Source organism: Dendrobates tinctorius, unplaced genomic scaffold, assembly GCF_039654945.1.
Source record: "Dendrobates tinctorius isolate UK_male_01 unplaced genomic scaffold, ASM3965494v1 ptg000022l, whole genome shotgun sequence".
Classification (NCBI taxonomy): domain Eukaryota; kingdom Metazoa; phylum Chordata; class Amphibia; order Anura; family Dendrobatidae; genus Dendrobates; species Dendrobates tinctorius.
In genome coordinates this window covers 28,777,384-28,795,154 of record NW_027361690.1, presented here as the reverse complement: position 1 = coordinate 28,795,154, position 17,771 = coordinate 28,777,384, and the positions used below count along the sequence as shown (strand labels likewise).

At 46.6% G+C, this 17,771-nt stretch overlaps 1 long non-coding RNA gene across 2 annotated transcripts in view; it reads left to right on the top strand.

Moving 5' to 3' along the window:
- Positions 1-10,123, top strand: part of LOC141084103 (uncharacterized) — a 40,974-nt gene extending 30,851 nt beyond the window's left edge. For both annotated transcript variants that reach the window (XR_012230929.1, XR_012230928.1), the window contains 2 exons: positions 6,945-7,010; positions 9,167-10,123. This is a non-coding gene — a long non-coding RNA (uncharacterized lncRNA). The remainder of the gene's footprint in view (positions 1-6,944; positions 7,011-9,166) is intronic.
- The last annotated feature ends 7,648 nt before the right edge of the window (positions 10,124-17,771 follow it).

The following is a 17,771-nucleotide window of genomic DNA, read 5'->3' as shown; positions in this document are numbered from 1 at the left end:
GCCTACTTGGAGCAAGTTTAATATCTGATGTAGTTTGAATGTGGAGGGAGCAGGAGACATTGCCGGACACACAGCAGGGGAGCAGCTGGTGTTACTGAACCCCACTAACACAGGAGCTAGTGTTTTTCTCTGTGCAGATGGCACTTCTGAGCAACAATTGGTGGTGTTGGAGCCAGGGATTACAGTTCAGGTGGTAGAAACATGAACACAACAGGAGACCTGGATACTGTTGCCAACCAATTATTTATTCTGGAAGAGGACTGGCAAATTCCGGCGAGATCCAGGCCTTGTTCATTTTCAGAAAAGTAAGCTGGTCAACGTTATTGGAGGATAGTCACGTGCGACGGTCTGTTAGTACACCACCTGCGGCACTAAAGACGTGTTCCGATAATACACTAGCAGCAGGGCAAGCCAGCACCTCCAATGCATACTGGCTAAGCTCTGGACTTGTATCCAGCCTTGAGACCCAAAACTTGAAGGGGGAAGAGCCGTCTTGGAGTACACTGACAGGGCAAGACATGTAGTCTGTCACCATCTGACGGAAACATTGCCTCCTGCTGACTGGAGCCATCTGTGATGGTGTAGACATTTGTGGCGGGCACACAAAACTTTGCCACATTTAGGCCATACTGGTCTTGCCTTGTGCTGAGGCGCTGCCTCTGATCCCTCTTTGTGCAGAGCTTCCTCCACTGCCTCGACACACAGAGCTGCTTTGTAAAGCACTAGCAGCACTGCTCTCGGGTAGAATGGAGAACATGATGGAATGCACCAGTGTGTCTTGGTACTCCCGCATTTTACACTCCTGGTTCAACGGTGTTATGAGGCTTTGTAAGTTGTCCCGGTAGCAAGGATTTAGGAGGGTGTACACCCAATAATCAGCCGTGTTGAGAATGTGGGCGATGCGGCGGTCGTTTCTCAGGCACTGCAGCATGAAATCAACCATGTGCTGCAGACTCCCAACTGCCCAAGAAACGCTGTCCCCTGCTTGAGGCATCATCTCTGCCTGCTCTGCATCACCCCACCCTCGCTGTACATACTGACGACTAGAGCATTGTGTACCTCCCTCCTCTGGAGAGATGTCTTCCTCCTCCATTGACTCCTCCTCATCCTCCTCACAAAGTGTCCCTTGCCTAGGCCTTTGTGAGGAACCACGTTGCGCAGACTGTCCAGAAGCAGATGGCATTTGTGACTCCTCATCCTCCACCTCTTCCAAAACCTCCTTCCTTAGTGCTTGCAGTGTTTTTTGAAGCACGCAGATAAGGGGGACAGTCATGCTGACTAGTGCATCATCTGCACTCGCCATCCGCGTGGAATCATCGAAGGCACGCAAAACATGGCAGATGTCCTTCATAGAGGCCCACTCAGTGGTGCTGAAGTGTGACCGGCGCACAGTGCGCCTTGTTTGCGCCTGATGCAGGTGGTACTCCATTACTGCTGCCAGCTGCTCACACAACCGCTCCAACATATGTAACGTTGAATTCCACCTGGTGGGTAGGTCACATATGATGACACCAACAGGTCAAACACATATACATGGTATTTTACTTATACATCTACCATAGATTTATTGCGGATATAAATACCTATCACCAAAACCACATAAACCAAACCAGAAAAAAGGTGAACACAAGGCCAAGATAACATATAAAAAATACAATTTTATTAAAGCATCCAATAAAATCCAATCGACAGGTATATATGGAAACGATGTAGAAAAACGCACACATAATGGTGGTACATAAGCACATGCAAAGGAACGTGCACATCCAGATTGATATATATTAGCAATAAATATAATAATCACATAATTGTGATTTAACCCACATTGGGAAAAAAAACATTATAATATATAATATCAGAGGGAAAAATATGGACATACAAGTGCACAGCTGGGATATATACCACAATCATTTCCCTTAGCCATATCCATAAAGATCCCACCCTGCTAGTAGCAAGTGACCACCATGTATTAATCACTACCCCATGGTTACTATTCAAATGAGAGGTTAAATTACCAATCGGTAACGGCAGCAGCAGGGACTGTGATGTATCCCGGATGAGCACGTCAGCCCCGACGCGCGTTTCGATCCTCCTTCATCAGGGGGCATAACTACATGGATGGCTGCCTGTCTTTTTATACCGCCTGGTCAAAGCGCGTTTGACCGCGCAACCGGAAGTAGCGGTCCCGGACACCAACGACACCAGCCAGCGTCGGCGTCATGCTGGAGGAGGAGCCGCAAGGAACCACCAACGCATAGAGACGCCGAGAGCAGGCGGGCGCAGGAGGGTGATGACAAACAGGCGCGTGCGGGTCGGGAGAGCTGGTCACACTAAAGTAAACCAATACAATTAAAAAATACATCAAGGTGACTAAAGTGTGAAACTGGAGGTATCATAAATAGAGGCTTATGCAGAAAATATACAAGAAACTATATATAGATACCACATATATACAGGAGAAAGAAGAGGGATTAAGAGAATCCTAATATTTTATAACAAGGTAGACATATATATGGATATCGATCACTTCTTCATCAGCGCTTCCAACACTGATCATAGGACGTAGTTCCTCATACGTTGTCAGCAAAGCCACTGCTCCGATACACATCCAGCACACAAAGGCCATCATGATGATAATTTTACTAAAACATAAAATCAAAAGTTAAAATAAGGACCTCACAAAACCTGAGCATTCTCCCTAAATCAGAACAGTGTGATCAAAGGAATGGGGCAAAACTAATATATTCATTTAATCCAGATGGATGGACAGTGCCCAATGTCCAAATCCACCTGGATTCTAACTGGGCCAACCTTTTAGACGTGTCTCCACCACGAATACCAACATTTAACATGTCAATACCTCTAACCCTGAGAAGACTACCATTGCAGCCATGGAACCTCCTGAAATGACGGGGGATGGTTTTTAGCGATGCGGGGTCCTCAGTGGACACCGCTGCCTCAATCCCCAATACGTGCTCACGTATACGTTTTTTAAAGCTGTCTAGTGGTCATGCCCACATATATCAAATTACATGGGCAGACCGCATAGTAAATCACATTTCGACTCTCACATGTGATATACTTTTTAATTTTAGATTCACGTACACCATCCTGGCTCGTAAATTCCTCAGTGCGGTCCATATTGGGGCAGGCCACGCAATGTCCACACGAGGAACTCCCACATCGCCTGGCCATCCGATCCAAAAACGTATCCGGTATCACACTCGTGTAGTGACTACTGATTAATGTATCACGTAGGTTTCTAGATCTCCTAGCCGCAATGGTAGCCCTCTCAGGGAGGAACCCAGATAGTACCGGGTCAGCCTTCAAGATATGCCAGGATTTATCCAATATTCGCCTCATACGAGAGAAGTGTGAGTGAAAATTAGTAACAAACCTAACTTTATTTGTCTCATCTCTAGACCTCTGCCCGTATAAGAGCACATCTCTCGATGAGTATCGAGCCCTGTTGAATGCTCGTTTGATCATTCTATTACTATACCCACGTTCAGACAGTCTTACTTTTAGGTCATCACTCTGTCTAAAAAAAATCCTCGTCGGTGGAACACAATCTACGTAATCTCTAAAATTGACCCGTTGGAACAGATTGAATCATGTGGCCAGGATGGGAAGAGGTCGCATGTAATAACATATTCGTGGAAGTTGGCTTCCTAAATATGTTGGTCTGTATTTCCCCTCTAATGTCTTTTTTCAAGGTGACGTCCAAAAATTCAATCGTCACAGGGTCAAATTTATACGTAATGAAAATATTCATTCCATTAATGTTAAGTGACCTCATGAAAGAATGGAGATCATCACCTGAACCCTGCCAGATTATTAAAATGTCGTCGATGTACCGCGTCCAAGAAAGGACGCGGCACATTGCGACGATCCATCCGGCAGGGAGAGGTCCCTCTCCCACAGCCCCAGGAACAGGTTAGCATACGCAGGGGCAAAAGACGCCCCCATAGCTGTCCCCTGGAGCTGTAGGAAGAAGGACCCCTTAAAAATAAAGAAATTATGAGTTAACGTAAAAGTTAATAACTCCAAAACCAGTTCCATGATGTCACCCGGAAGATTTGACATATTAAGGAAGAATGATGTGGCACGAATGCCATCTTCATGCCTAATACTGGTGTAAAGAGACTCAACGTCTCCAGTCACCATTAACATATCATCCTCCAATTTGAGTCCATCAACCCGCCTAAGTAGTTCACCTGTATCCTTCAGAAATGATGGCAACCCCTCCACAAGCGGCTGCAGTTTGGAGTCTATCCACCGATTGACGTGTTCTAAATAGTTACCTCTCCCTGAGATAATTGGGCGACCCGGGGGCGTCTGCGCGTCCTTATGGATCTTGGGTAATAAATAAAATGTAGAAATAGTTGGTTCAGATACAACTAAAGCACTAGCCAACTCCTGAGATATTACACCAGCCTCCCTAGCTCTATTAATAATCTTAGAGAGCTGTGTGGAGTAGGCGGACAAGGGGTTAAACGTTAATTTCTTATAGCATATTTTATTATCAAGTTGTCAAAAGGCTTCCTGCTCATAAAGCACCTTTGGCCAAACGACCACGTTACCCCCCCTTGTCCGCCGGCTTGAATACAACATCATCAAGATCCTGTAGGGCGCGTAGACGTCCCCGCTCCTCTCTAGTCAAATTGTCGCCATGGATATATCGTGGAATCTCAAGAAACTCCCTACTCACAATTTGTACGAAAAGGTTCACATTCGGACATGAAGAAAGAGGAGGGAATTTCCTAGACCTGGGGCGTATCGATGGTGGTACCTTACCTCCTTCAGGGGTGTCATGTTCGGCGGATAATTCCTCCAAAGTCTGCAGCGCTATTTGCTCTTCTTCTGTGGGAAATAATTTGGAGAGGTTGCCATCAAAAAAATGTTTCTTGAAGATAAGGGAACGGGCAAAAAGATGTAAATCTTTCACTGCCAAAAATGCGTCAAAAGGCGCTGCCGGTGAAAACGAAAGCCCCTTTTCCAAAATAGCCAGATCTACATCGGTAAAAATATGTGGACTCAAATTGATTACCTTATTATTATATTTGGTGACATCAGGAGAACGATGTTGCCGTCTATACGGATGAAAGCCACATCCGTGTTGATTACGTCTGACCATCCCTGACCTAGTGGCCATAGAAGATCCAGAAATATCTGATACATCACTCATAGAGGACATGGATGTTTGGGACGAACCACGTCCCATTCGATTTCCCTGCGGACTCGGCTTTCTCCATAAATAGACAGAGTTATTCTCATAATCTCGTCGGTCACGATTAATTTTGTTCAATTGGGTAGTCTGTATCCGTTTGACCACTGATTCCAAAATTTTGTTGGTCTCATCCTGAAAACTAGTCCATTTTTCAGCGGTACCAGAGGACTTAAGCTCTTCCTCAATAGTTTTAATAGATCCATCCAATTGTGAAATCAGACCACCATTATGCCTGCTAAGGAGTTGCATTAAGGTCTTAGAACACTCATTGCAGGCCTCTTCCCACCCGGCCACAAACTCATCATCCTCCACTGGAAATGTGGGTATAACACGAACCCTTAACCCTCGTGGTATAATCTTTTTAGCCAAATACCTATCCAGGAAGGTTCGGTTCCACCACAGTTTAGTTCTCTTAATTACTAATTTCTGTAATACTGTTCCCTGATCATCCCATTTCACATCACCGCTCTGTTTGATGTTGATTCCATCACCCCCAAAAACCTGATCGATCTGGGATAGCCAGGATTTCTCCTTAGCTTGAAAATCCATGTTGGACCAAATGCCTGTGCAAAACACAGCAAGAATTAAATGACACCAACAGGTCAAACACATATACATGGTATTTTACTTATACATCCACCATAGATTTATACCACAATCATTTCCCTTAGCCATATCCATAAAGATCCCACACAAAACCTGAGCGTTCTCCCTAAATCAGAACAGTGTGATCAAAGGAATGGGGCAAAACTAATATATTCATTTAATCCAGATGGATGGACAGTGCCCAATGTCCAAATCCACCTGGATTCTAACTGGGCCAACCTTTTAGACGTGTCTCCACCACGAATACCAACATTTAACATGTCAATACCTCTAACCCTGAGAAGACTACCATTGCAGCCATGGAAACTCCTGAAATGACGGGGGATGGTTTTTAGCGATGTGGGGTCCTCAGTGGACACCGCTGCCTCAATCCCCAATACGTGCTCACGTATACGTTTTTTAAGCTAAAAAAGACAGGCAGCCATCCATGTAGTTATGCCCCTGATGAAGGAGGATCGAAACGCGCGTCGGGGCTGACGTGCTCATCCGGGATACATCACAGTCCCTGCTGCTGCCGTGACCGATTGGTAATATAACCTCTCATTTGAATAGTAACCATGGGGTAGTGATTAATACATGGTGGTCACTTGCTACTAGCAGGGTGGGATCTTTATCGATATGGCTAAGGGAAATGATTGTGGTATATATCCCAGCTGTGCACTTGTATGTCCATATTTTTCCCTCTGATATTATATATTATAGCGTTTTTTTCCCAATGTGGGTTAAATCACAATTATGTGATTATTATATTTATTGCTAATATATATCAATCTGGATGTGCACGTCCCTTTGCATGTGCTTATGTACCACCATTATGTGTGCGTTTTTCTACATCGTTTCCATATACAGTGGGGCAAAAAAGTATTTAGTCAGTCAGCAATAGTGCAAGTTCCACCACTTAAAAAGATGAGAGGCGTCTGTAATTTACATCATAGGTAGACCTCAACTATGGGAGACAAACTGAGAAAAAAAAATCCAGAAAATCACATTGTCTGTTTTTTTTTCATTTTATTTGCATATTATGGTGGAAAATAAGTATTTGGTCAGAAACAAAATTTCATCTCAAATACTTTTTTTGATGGCAACCTCTCCAAATTATTTCCCACAGAAGAAGAGCAAATAGCGCTGCAGACTTTGGAGGAATTATCCGCCGAACATGACACCCCTGAAGGAGGTAAGGTACCACCATCGATACGCCCCAGGTCTAGGAAATTCCCTCCTCTTTCTTCATGTCCGAATGTGAACCTTTTCGTACAAATTGTGAGTAGGGAGTTTCTTGAGATTCCACGATATATCCATGGCGACAATTTGACTAGAGAGGAGCGGGGACGTCTGTGCGCCATACAGGATCTTGATGATGTTGTATTCAAGCCGGCGGACAAGGGGGGTAACGTGGTCGTTTGGCCAAAGGTGATTTATGAGCAGGAAGCCTTTCGACAACTTGATAATAAAATATGCTATAAGAAATTAACGTTTAACCCCTTGTCCGCCTACTCCACACAGCTCTCTAAGATTATTAATAGAGCTAGGGAGGCTGGTGTAATATCTCAGGAGTTGGCTAGTGCTTTAGTTGTATCTGAACCAACTATTTCTACGTTTTATTTATTACCCAAGATCCATAAGGACGCGCAGACGCCCCCGGGTCGCCCAATTATCTCAGGGAGAGGTAACTATTTAGAACACGTCAATCGGTGGATAGACTCCAAACTGCAGCCGCTTGTGGAGGGGTTGCCATCATTTCTGAAGGATACAGGTGAACTACTTAGGCGGGTTGATGGACTCAAATTGGAGGATGATATGTTAATGGTGACTGGAGACGTTGAGTCTCTTTACACCAGTATTAGGCATGAAGATGGCATTCGTGCCACATCATTCTTCCTTAATATGTCAAATCTTCCGGGTGACATCAGGGAACTGGTTTTGGAGTTATTAACTTTTACGTTAACACATAATTTCTTTATTTTTAAGGGGTTCTTCTTCCTACAGCTCCAGGGGACAGCTATGGGGGCGTCTTTTGCCCCTGCGTATGCTAACCTGTTCCTGGGGCTGTGGGAGAGGGACCTCTCCCTGCCGGATGGATCGTCGCCGATGTGCCATGTCCTTTCTTGGACGCGGTACATTGATGACATTTTAATAATCTGGCAGGGTTCAGGTGATGATCTCCATTCTTTCATGAGGTCACTTAACATTAATGGAATGAATATTTTCATTACGTATAAATTTGACCCTGTGACGATTGAATTTTTGGACGTCACCTTGAAAAAAGACACTAGAGGGGAAATACAGACCAACATATTTAGGAAGCCAACTTCCATGAATATGTTATTACATGCGACCTCTTCCCATCCTGGCCACATGATTCAATCTGTTCCAACGGGTCAATTTTTGAGATTACGTACTGTAGATTGTGTTCCACCGACGAGGATTTTTTTAGACAGAGTGATGACCTAAAAGTAAGACTGTCTGAACGTGGGTATAGTAATAGAATGATCAAACGAGCATTCAACAGGGCTCGATACTCATCGAGAGATGTGCTCTTATACGGGCAGAGGTCTAGAGATGAGACAAATAAAGTTAGGTTTGTTACTAATTTTCACTCACACTTCTCTCGTATGAGGCGAATATTGGATAAATCCTGGCATATCTTGAAGGCTGACCCGGTACTATCTGGGTTCCTCCCTGAGAGGGCTACCATTGCGGCTAGATCTAGGAACCTACGTGATACATTAGTCAGTAGTCACTACACGAGTGTGATACCGGATACGTTTTTGGATCGGATGGCCAGGTGATGTGGGAGTTCCTCGTGTGGACATTGCGTGGCCTGCCCCAATATGGACCGCACTGAGGAATTTACGAGCCAGGATGGTGTACGTGAATATAAAATTAAAAAGTATATCACATGTGAGAGTCGAAATGTGATTTACTATACGGTCTGCCCATGTAATTTGATATATGTGGGCATGACCACTAGACAGCTTTAAAAAACGTATACGTGAGCACGTATTGGGGATTGAGGCAGCGGTGTCCACTGAGGACCCCGCATCGCTAAAAACCATCCCCCGTCATTTCAGGAGGTTCCATGGCTGCAATGGTAGTCTTCTCAGGGTTAGAGGTATTGACATGTTAAATGTTGGTATTCGTGGTGGAGACACGTCTAAAAGGTTGGCCCAGTTAGAATCCAGGTGGATTTGGACATTGGGCACTGTCCATCCATCTGGATTAAATGAATATATTAGTTTTGCCCCATTCCTTTGATCACACTGTTCTGATTTAGGGAGAACGCTCAGGTTTTGTGAGGTCCTTATTTTAACTTTTGATTTTATGTTTTAGTAAAATTATCATCATGATGATGGCCTTTGTGTGCTGGATGTGTATCGGAGCAGTGGCTTTGCTGACAACGTATGAGGAACTACGTCCTATGATCAGTGTTGGAAGCGCTGATGAAGAAGTGATCGATATCCATATATATGTCTACCTTGTTATAAAATATTAGGATTCTCTTAATCCCTCTTCTTTCTCCTGTATATATGTGGTATCTATATATATTTTCTTGTATATTTTCTGCATAAGCCTCTATTTATGATACCTCCAGTTTCACACTTTAGTCACCTTGATGTATTTTTTAATTGTATTGGTTTACTTTAGTGTGACTAGCTCTCCCGACCGGCACGCGCCTGTTTGTCATCACCCTCCTGCGCCCGCCTGCTCTCGGCGTCTCTATGCGTTGGTGGTTCCTTGCGGCTCCTCCTCCAGCATGACGCCAACGCTGGCTGGCGTCGTTGGTGTCTTGACAACGGAGCGCGTCACTTCCGGTCTGGGACCGCTACTTCCGGTTGCGCGGTCAAACGCGCTTTGACAAGGCGGTATAAAAAGACATCCGGGATACATCACAGTCCCTGCTGCTGCCGTTACCGATTGGTAATTTAACCTCTCATTTGAATAGTAACCATGGGGTAGTGATTAATACATGGTGGTCACTTGCTACTAGCAGGGTGGGATCTTTATGGATATGGCTAAGGGAAATGATTGTGGTATATATCCCAGCTGTGCACTTGTATGTCCATATTTTTCCCTCTGATATTATATACGTGTGGGTTAAATCACAATTATGTGATTATTATATTTATTTATTTGTGGGTTAAATCACAATTATGTGATTATTATATTTATTGCTAATATATATCAATCTGGATGTGCACGTCCCTTTGCATGTGCTTATGTACCACCATTATGTGTGCGTTTTTCTACATCGTTTCCATATATACAGTGGGGGAAAAAAGTATTTAGTCAGTCAGCAATAGTGCAAGTTCCACCACTTAAAAAGATGAGAGGCGTCTGTAATTTACATCATAGGTAGACCTCAACTATGGGAGACAAACTGAGAAAAAAAAATCCAGAAAATCACATTGTCTGTTTTTTTTTCATTTTATTTGCATATTATGGTGGAAAATAAGTATTTGGTCAGAAACAAAATTTCATCTCAATACTTTGTGATATATCCTTTGTTGGCATTGACAGAGGTCAAACGTTTTCTGTAAGTCTTCACAAGGTTGCCACACACTGTTGTTGGTATGTTGGCCCATTCCTCCATGCAGATCTCCTCTAGAGCAGTGATGTTTTTGGCTTTTCGCTTGGCAACACGGACTTTCAACTCCCTCCAAAGGTTTTCTATAGGGTTGAGATCTGGAGACTGGCTAGGCCACTCCAGGACCTTGAAATGCTTCTTACGAAGGCACTCCTTCGTTGCCCTGGCGGTGTGCTTTGGATCATTGTCATGTTGAAAGACCCAGCCACGTTTCATCTTCAATGCCCTTGCTGATGGAAGGAGGTTTGCACTCAAAATCTCACGATACATGGCCCCATTCATTCTTTCATGTACCCGGATCAGTCGTCCTGGCCCCTTTGCAGAGAAACAGCCCCAAAGCATGATGTTTCCACCACCATGCTTTACAGTAGGTATGGTGTTTGATGGATGCAACTCAGTATTCTTTTTCCTCCAAACATGACAAGTTGTGTTTCTACCAAACAGTTCCAGTTTGGTTTCATCAGACCATAGGACATTCTCCCAAAACTCCTCTGGATCATCCAAATGCTCTCTAGCAAACTTCAGACGGGCCCGGACATGTACAGGCTTAAGCAGTGGGACACGTCTGGCACTGCAGGATCTGAGTCCATGGTGGCGTAGTGTGTTACTTATGGTAGGCCTTGTTACTTTGGTCCCAGCTCTCTGCAGTTCATTCACTAGGTCCCCCCGCGTGGTTCTGGGATTTTTGCTCACCGTTCTTGTGATCATTCTGACCCCACGGGGTGGGATTTTGCGTGGAGCACCAGATCGAGGGAGATTATCAGTGGTCTTGTATGTCTTCCATTTTCTAATTATTGCTCCCACAGTTGATTTCTTCAATCCAAGTTGGTTGGCTATTGCAGATTCAGTCTTCCCAGCCTGGTGCAGGGCTACAATTTTGTTTCTGGTGTCCTTTGACAGCTCTTTGGTCTTCACCATAGTGGAGTTTGGAGTCAGACTGTTTGAGGGTGTGCACAGGTGTCTTTTTATACTGATAACAAGTTTAAACAGGTGCCATTACTACAGGTAATGAGTGGAGGAAAGAGGAGACTCTTAAAGAAGAAGTTACAGGTCTGTGAGAGCCAGAAATCTTGATTGCTTTTTTCTGACCAAATACTTATTTTCCACCATAATATGCAAATAAAATGAAAAAAAAACAGACAATGTGATTTTCTGGATTTTTTTTTCTCAGTTTGTCTCCCATAGTTGAGGTCTACCTATGATGTAAATTACTGACGCCTCTCATCTTTTTAAGTGGTGGAACTTGCACTATTGCTGACTGACTAAATACTTTTTTTCCCCACTGTACCTGTCGATTGGATTTTATTGGATGCTTTAATAAAATTGTATTTTTTATATGTTATCTTGGCCTTGTGTTCACCTTTTTTCTAGTTTGGTTTAGGTCACATATGATGCAATGTTCCGGAAGGCGGAATCGGCGCTGCAGAGCTGCAATGCGCGATCTTGCCATGCTGGAACGCCGCAAGTGAGCGCACTCTATGCGGACCTTGTGCAGCAGTGCATCAAGATCCAGATAGTCCCTCAGAAAGCTCTGCACGACCAAGTTGAGCACATGTGCCAGACATGGGATGTGAGTGAGGTTGCCTAGGCCCAGAGTTGCCACCAGATTTCGGCCATTGTCACACAATACGAAGCCTGGCTGGAGATTCTCTGGCACAAACCACACGTCGCTCTCCTGCTTGATGGCATTCCAGAGCTCCTGCGCTGTATGGCTTCGATTCCCCAAAGAAATTAATTTCAGTACGGCCTGTTGACGTTTGGCCACGGCTGTGCTCATATCGGTTGTAACAGGCTCCTGCAGCGCTGATTCTGAGGAACTGGAGTATGAGGAGGAGTCAATGTGTACAGACTGAATTCCTGCAATCCTTGGAGTTGGCAGAACACGTACAGCGCCACTCTCAAGATCTGTACCCGGCTCCACAACATTGACCCAATGGGCAGGGAGTGAAAGGTATCGTCCTTGTCCATGGGTACTGGTCCACGCATCGGTGGTCAGGTGGACCTTGCTACTGATGGCGTTTAGTAGCGCATGTTTAATTTTTCCCTCCACATGCTTTTGCAGGGCAGGGACGGCTTGCCTGCTGAAATAAAAGCGGCTGGGCTTGGTGTATTGTGGGACTGCCAATGCCATGAAGTTCCAGAAGGTGTCAGTCTCCACCAGCCTGAATGAGAGCATTTCAAGGGCCAGTAATTTGGCAATGCCAGCATTCAGAGTCTGTGCTCGTGGATGGTTTGCCAAGTATTGCCACCTTTTCTCCCATGCCTCTGCTACCGATGGCAGTAGAGTGGCCTGGGAATGTGAGGATGAACGGGAATGTGGTGCTGTGGGTGGAATGTCACTGGGTCTCTGGACAACAGTGCTAGAGGTTCTTCCATAGCGATCCTGTGAGGATGCCGAACCAGCTGTGTGAGATCTGGAGGAAGAAGCTACAACACGAGCTGAAGAGGTGGTAGGTGGTGCTGTAGGTTGGCCTACGTCTTCAGTGTGTCTTTGTAACTCCACCACGTGCTTGGTCCGCACATGTTTCCACATATTTGTGGTATTGAGGTTGCTGACACTTTTCCCTCTTTTGACTTTCTGATGACACAGCTTGCATTTGACAAAGCAAATGTCATCTGCAACTGTGTCAAAAAAGGACCACTCACTGCAAGTCTTGGGAGCGCCCGTTTTGGCTTTTGGAAGAGGAATGCTCCTAACGGGTGCCGACGTGGCGGCTACAGGCAACCAAGTCTGCCCCTTCCCTCTCCCTCCTGTTTTGGCCGTTCGGGGAATCTCTTCCTCAGAGCTGCTCCCACCACCTTCCTATTCCTCACGCCATGATGGGTCAAGGACCTCATCATCTACACTCCCCTCTTCAAACACTTGCTTCTCCTGGGTAGTCTCGCCAGCACCGTACGCACCAGAAAGTGGCACCTGAGTCTTGTCATCATCTGATGCATACTGAGGTGTGCTGACCATAGGCACTGGCCCAACCGCCTCTTCAGATTCAGAGGGGCAAAGCAGTTGCGCATCACTGCATACTCCCTCTTCTTCACATTCTTGAATGCTGCTTGGCTGGCCCCCTCTTTCCAAGCCAACAGATTCAGAGAACAGAAGTAGAGACTGTGAAGGCTCCTGTCCAGGGCTCTCAGACTGCCTGGGCAATTTGGCAGGTGGTGAAGAGACAGATGGCTGCTCTTCAGTGCTCTGGCCCTGAGAGGACGTGGAGGTCATTGAAGTCGATGCGTTAGCTGCCATCCATCCGACAACGGCTTCAATTTGTTCCTCCTGCAGCAGTGGGGTACGGCGAGGTCCTACAAAGCTGCGCATAAAGGACTGTTGCCTGGTAAAACTGGGGGATGCTGACTCACTGGTGCCCGCAGCAGGCAAAGAATCCCCACGTCCTCTCCCTGCAGAATCCCCACATCCTCTCCCTGCTGAAACTCCACGCCCCCGCCCACGTGCCTTACTCCCTGCCTTCTTCATCTTGGTAGTCTGATAAAGATAGGCAGAAAGGTAGAAAGGGGGGGCTTAGTGTGCTTATTCCTGAACAGCTGCTAACAGGTATAAGAAACACTAATTTTATAAAGTGTGTGTGGACTACACTTTAATATGAGCTAATGTGGCCTACACAACTGTCAAATGGAGTGTTTTGTGAACTTTATTTTGTTTTTTTTTTTAAAAAAAACAAAAAGGATGTGACCAAAGATTTGAATGCAATAGTATCACAAACTTTTTGGAGCTATTACAATGCAGGAAGGTAGCCTACAATGCAAAAGATGAGGCTCCAAAAAATAGGGTAATAGTAATCTGGCTGCAGCTGAAGGGCACAAGCCAGAAAAAAGGCTCCTCTATCTACTCCTATATAGTGTTTGCAACCAACCAATGTAGATGGATACGGATGGATGCACACTAATAGGAGAATGAAAAATAAGCTGCAATAAAACATAAATATGTATGAGGCAGTGACGCACGCTGAGCCGCCTACAATCAGACGTAGCTGCAGGACACACTACAGCGTGAGCTGCACTCACACACAGAGACCTATCAGACAGCCGTGAACAGTGCAGATAAGTGGGCACTAGCACTGAAAGGCTGCAGAAAGGCTCCGCTGTCTACTCCTATAGTGTTTGCAACCAACGTATATGGATACACACTAATAGGAGAATGAAAAATGAGCTGCAATAAAAGGAAAATATGTGTGAGACAGTGACGCACGCTGAGCGGCCTTCAACCAGACATAGCTGCAGGACACACTACAGCGTGAGCTGCACTCACACACAGAGACCTCTTAGACAGCCGTGAACAGTGCAGAAAACTGGGCACTAGCACTGAAAGGCTGCAGAGAGGCTCCGCTGTCTACTCCTATAGTGTTCGCAACCAACCAATGTAGATGGATACGGATGGATGCACACTAATAGGAGAATGAAAAATGAGCAGCAAAAAAAGAAAAATATGTATGAGGCAGTGACACACGCTGAGCGGCCTACAACCAGACGTGGCTGCAGGACACACTACACAGCATGAGCTGCACTCACACAGACCTTGCAGATAGCTGTGAACACTGCTGCAAGGCAAAAGAAAGCTACAGTGGTTTATTATGTAGCCTGGGTAAAGCACAATATGATTTTGAAAATCGCTATCTCTAACTATCCCTCAGAGTCTTGAACAGCAGCCTGTCCCTAACTGAATTCACAGCAGAGTTAACCCGAAATGGCGGAGGCGGGCGGCGGCGGCTTTTATAGTGCATCATGACATCATTTCTGCAGCCAAACACAGCCATGCCATTACTTAACATGCCTACATGCCTAACAGGATGTGCCCACACTTCTGAGGATTGTCATTGGCTGAATCAAATCAAACTGGCTCATAGCATTATGGGAACTTCCGATTCCAGTATTCGATATGCTAAAAGTATCGGAACTCAGTATCGGAATTCCGATACCGCGAATATCGGCCGATACCCGATACTTGCGGTATCGGAATGCTCAACACTAGTCACCAACTGCAGGGATTTATGTATATCCCGCTTTCCAGTTCCAGTTTGGAACTCGCAGCTCTCCGGCTCCCCCCTTACCCTCAGGTCAGTCAGGGAACTGCAACTAGGATAAGTAGTCGCCGAACGGGCCACCTGGATGTGTCCTGCTGTTAGTCATGCTGCAGCGAAGGAAATATAAATACTCCTAGCCGCATCCAGGCAATACGCTTATAAAACCCATTCCATCACTGCCAGCTTTGCCCAACAAGCCCAGAACACACTTCGCTGCCACCAGCTCCGATCTCTTAATTAATAACGGGTCCGGAGCTAACCCAAATTAGTAGCGTAATTCACTTCACTTTATTACACCTTCCCCTTTTGGATTGCGCTACGGAGGCAAGACCTCTCGGTACTCCTCCATGCGCACCTCGGCAGGTTCACCCCGGCGTGACAACTCATCTGCCTTGCCATGCTTGCCCTTTTTGTGTGTCACGGTAAAGTCGTACTGCTGGAGGGCAAGGTAGCAACCTTCCATTGGTTCCGGACACTGTGTGCAGCCAGCTCAGGGTGTTGTGGTTGGTCACTACAATGAAGGTGTGACAGGACAGGTAGGACTGCAAACGTTGCAGTGCCCAGACCATGGCCAGGCATTCCTTCTCGATGGTGGAATAGTCCACTTCCCTTGGCAGAAGCTTCTGGCTCAGGTACAACACGGTGTGCTCTTGGTTCCCCGAGTTGACCTGGCTGAGCACAGCACCAAGGCCAAACTGGCTGGTGTCGGTCTGCACCAGGAACGGCTGACTACTGTCGCGACTGCTTTTATCACGGGAGAGTTGCACAGGGCTGTTTTCAAAGGCCAGAAGGCCACCTCACAGCCATCTGTCTAGTCGACTGGGGTAGCTTTCTCTTGGTGAGGTCTGTCAAGGGCTTTGCAAGGCTGCTATAGTTCTGTACGAATCGCCTATAGTACCCTACAGTGCCCAAGAAGGACATCACCTGTTTCTTGGTCCTGGTGGTGGGCCAGGACGTGATCGCGTCCACTTTCCCAGGCTCTGGCCTCAGGGAGTTCCTGCCTACCCGGTGCCCCCAGGTAGTGGACCTCATTCATGCCCATCTAGCACTTTCCCGGCTCGATGGTCAGGCCTGCTTGGTGAACACGCTGGAGCACCTCCTGGAGATGCTGAAGGTATTCCTCCCTGGTGGAACTGAAGACGGCAATGTCATCCAGGTACGCCACTGTGTACTTCTCCAGTCCCTGAAGCAGGTGGTTGACCATCCGCTGGAAAGTGGCAGGGGCATTTTTCATGCCGAAGGGCATGATCGTGGACTTGTAAAGTCTGAAGGGGGTGATAAAGGCAGATTTCTCCTGCGCCTCGGGGTTCAGGGGAATCTGCCAGTATCCCCGACTCAGATCCATTATGGACAGATATTTGGTGCCAGCTAACCGCTCAAGTAGCTCCTCGATGCGCGGCATTGGGTGTGCATCAGAGGTAGTGATGGCGTTGAGCCCCCTGTAGTCCACGGAGAACCGGGTGGTCCCATCCTTCTTAAGCACGAGGACTACAGGTGAGGCCCACGTGCTTTTGGACCGTTGAATCACCCCCAGCTGTAACATCTCATCGATCTCCTGGTGCATAACCTGCTGCACCTCATCAGAGATCCGATAGGGTGTTCGCCGTAGTGGGGCATGATTACCGGTGTCCACTTTGTGGACCGCTAACTCAGTCCTTCCAGGTCGGATGGAGAACACAGCAGGGAAGGGTTCCAGTGTGGTCCGCAGCTGCGACTGCTGGGATTTGGATAGCAAGGCGCTTACCTCCACGTCCTCGATAGACCAGCCTTGGCTTGGGCCAGCATGTCCAGGAGGGGGTCTTCCTCCCCATCCTCGGGCAGGTTGCAGAATGGTAGGACGCAGGCTTCATGCTCTTGATGAGCCTTCATCATATTGATGTAAAAGGCCTTACGCCTACCCCGAGCATGGTCAAGCGTGACCACGTAGGTGACTGGGTTGAGCTGTTGGTGGACAACGTACGGGCCTTCCCAGGCTGCCTGAAGCTTATCCTTTGGTACAGGGACCAGCACCCACACCTTTTGACCCAAATGGTAGGTCCGCTCCCGGGCGTTCAGGTCGTTCCAGTACTTCTGGTCAGCCAGAGCCTGCATCATGTTGTCACGCACCAACTGCGTAAAGGTCTGCATTTTGTCACGGAAGCGCATGACATAATCCATGATGGACACTTCTGAAGGGTTGATTCCCTTACCAACCCGAGGGGTCCCCGGACCCACCTTCCATACAGGAGCTCAAAGGGGGAAAACCCCGTCGAGGCCTGCTGAACCTCTCGGTAAGCGAATAGCAGGTGTGGGAGGTACCGCTCCCAGTAGTGTCCTTGGG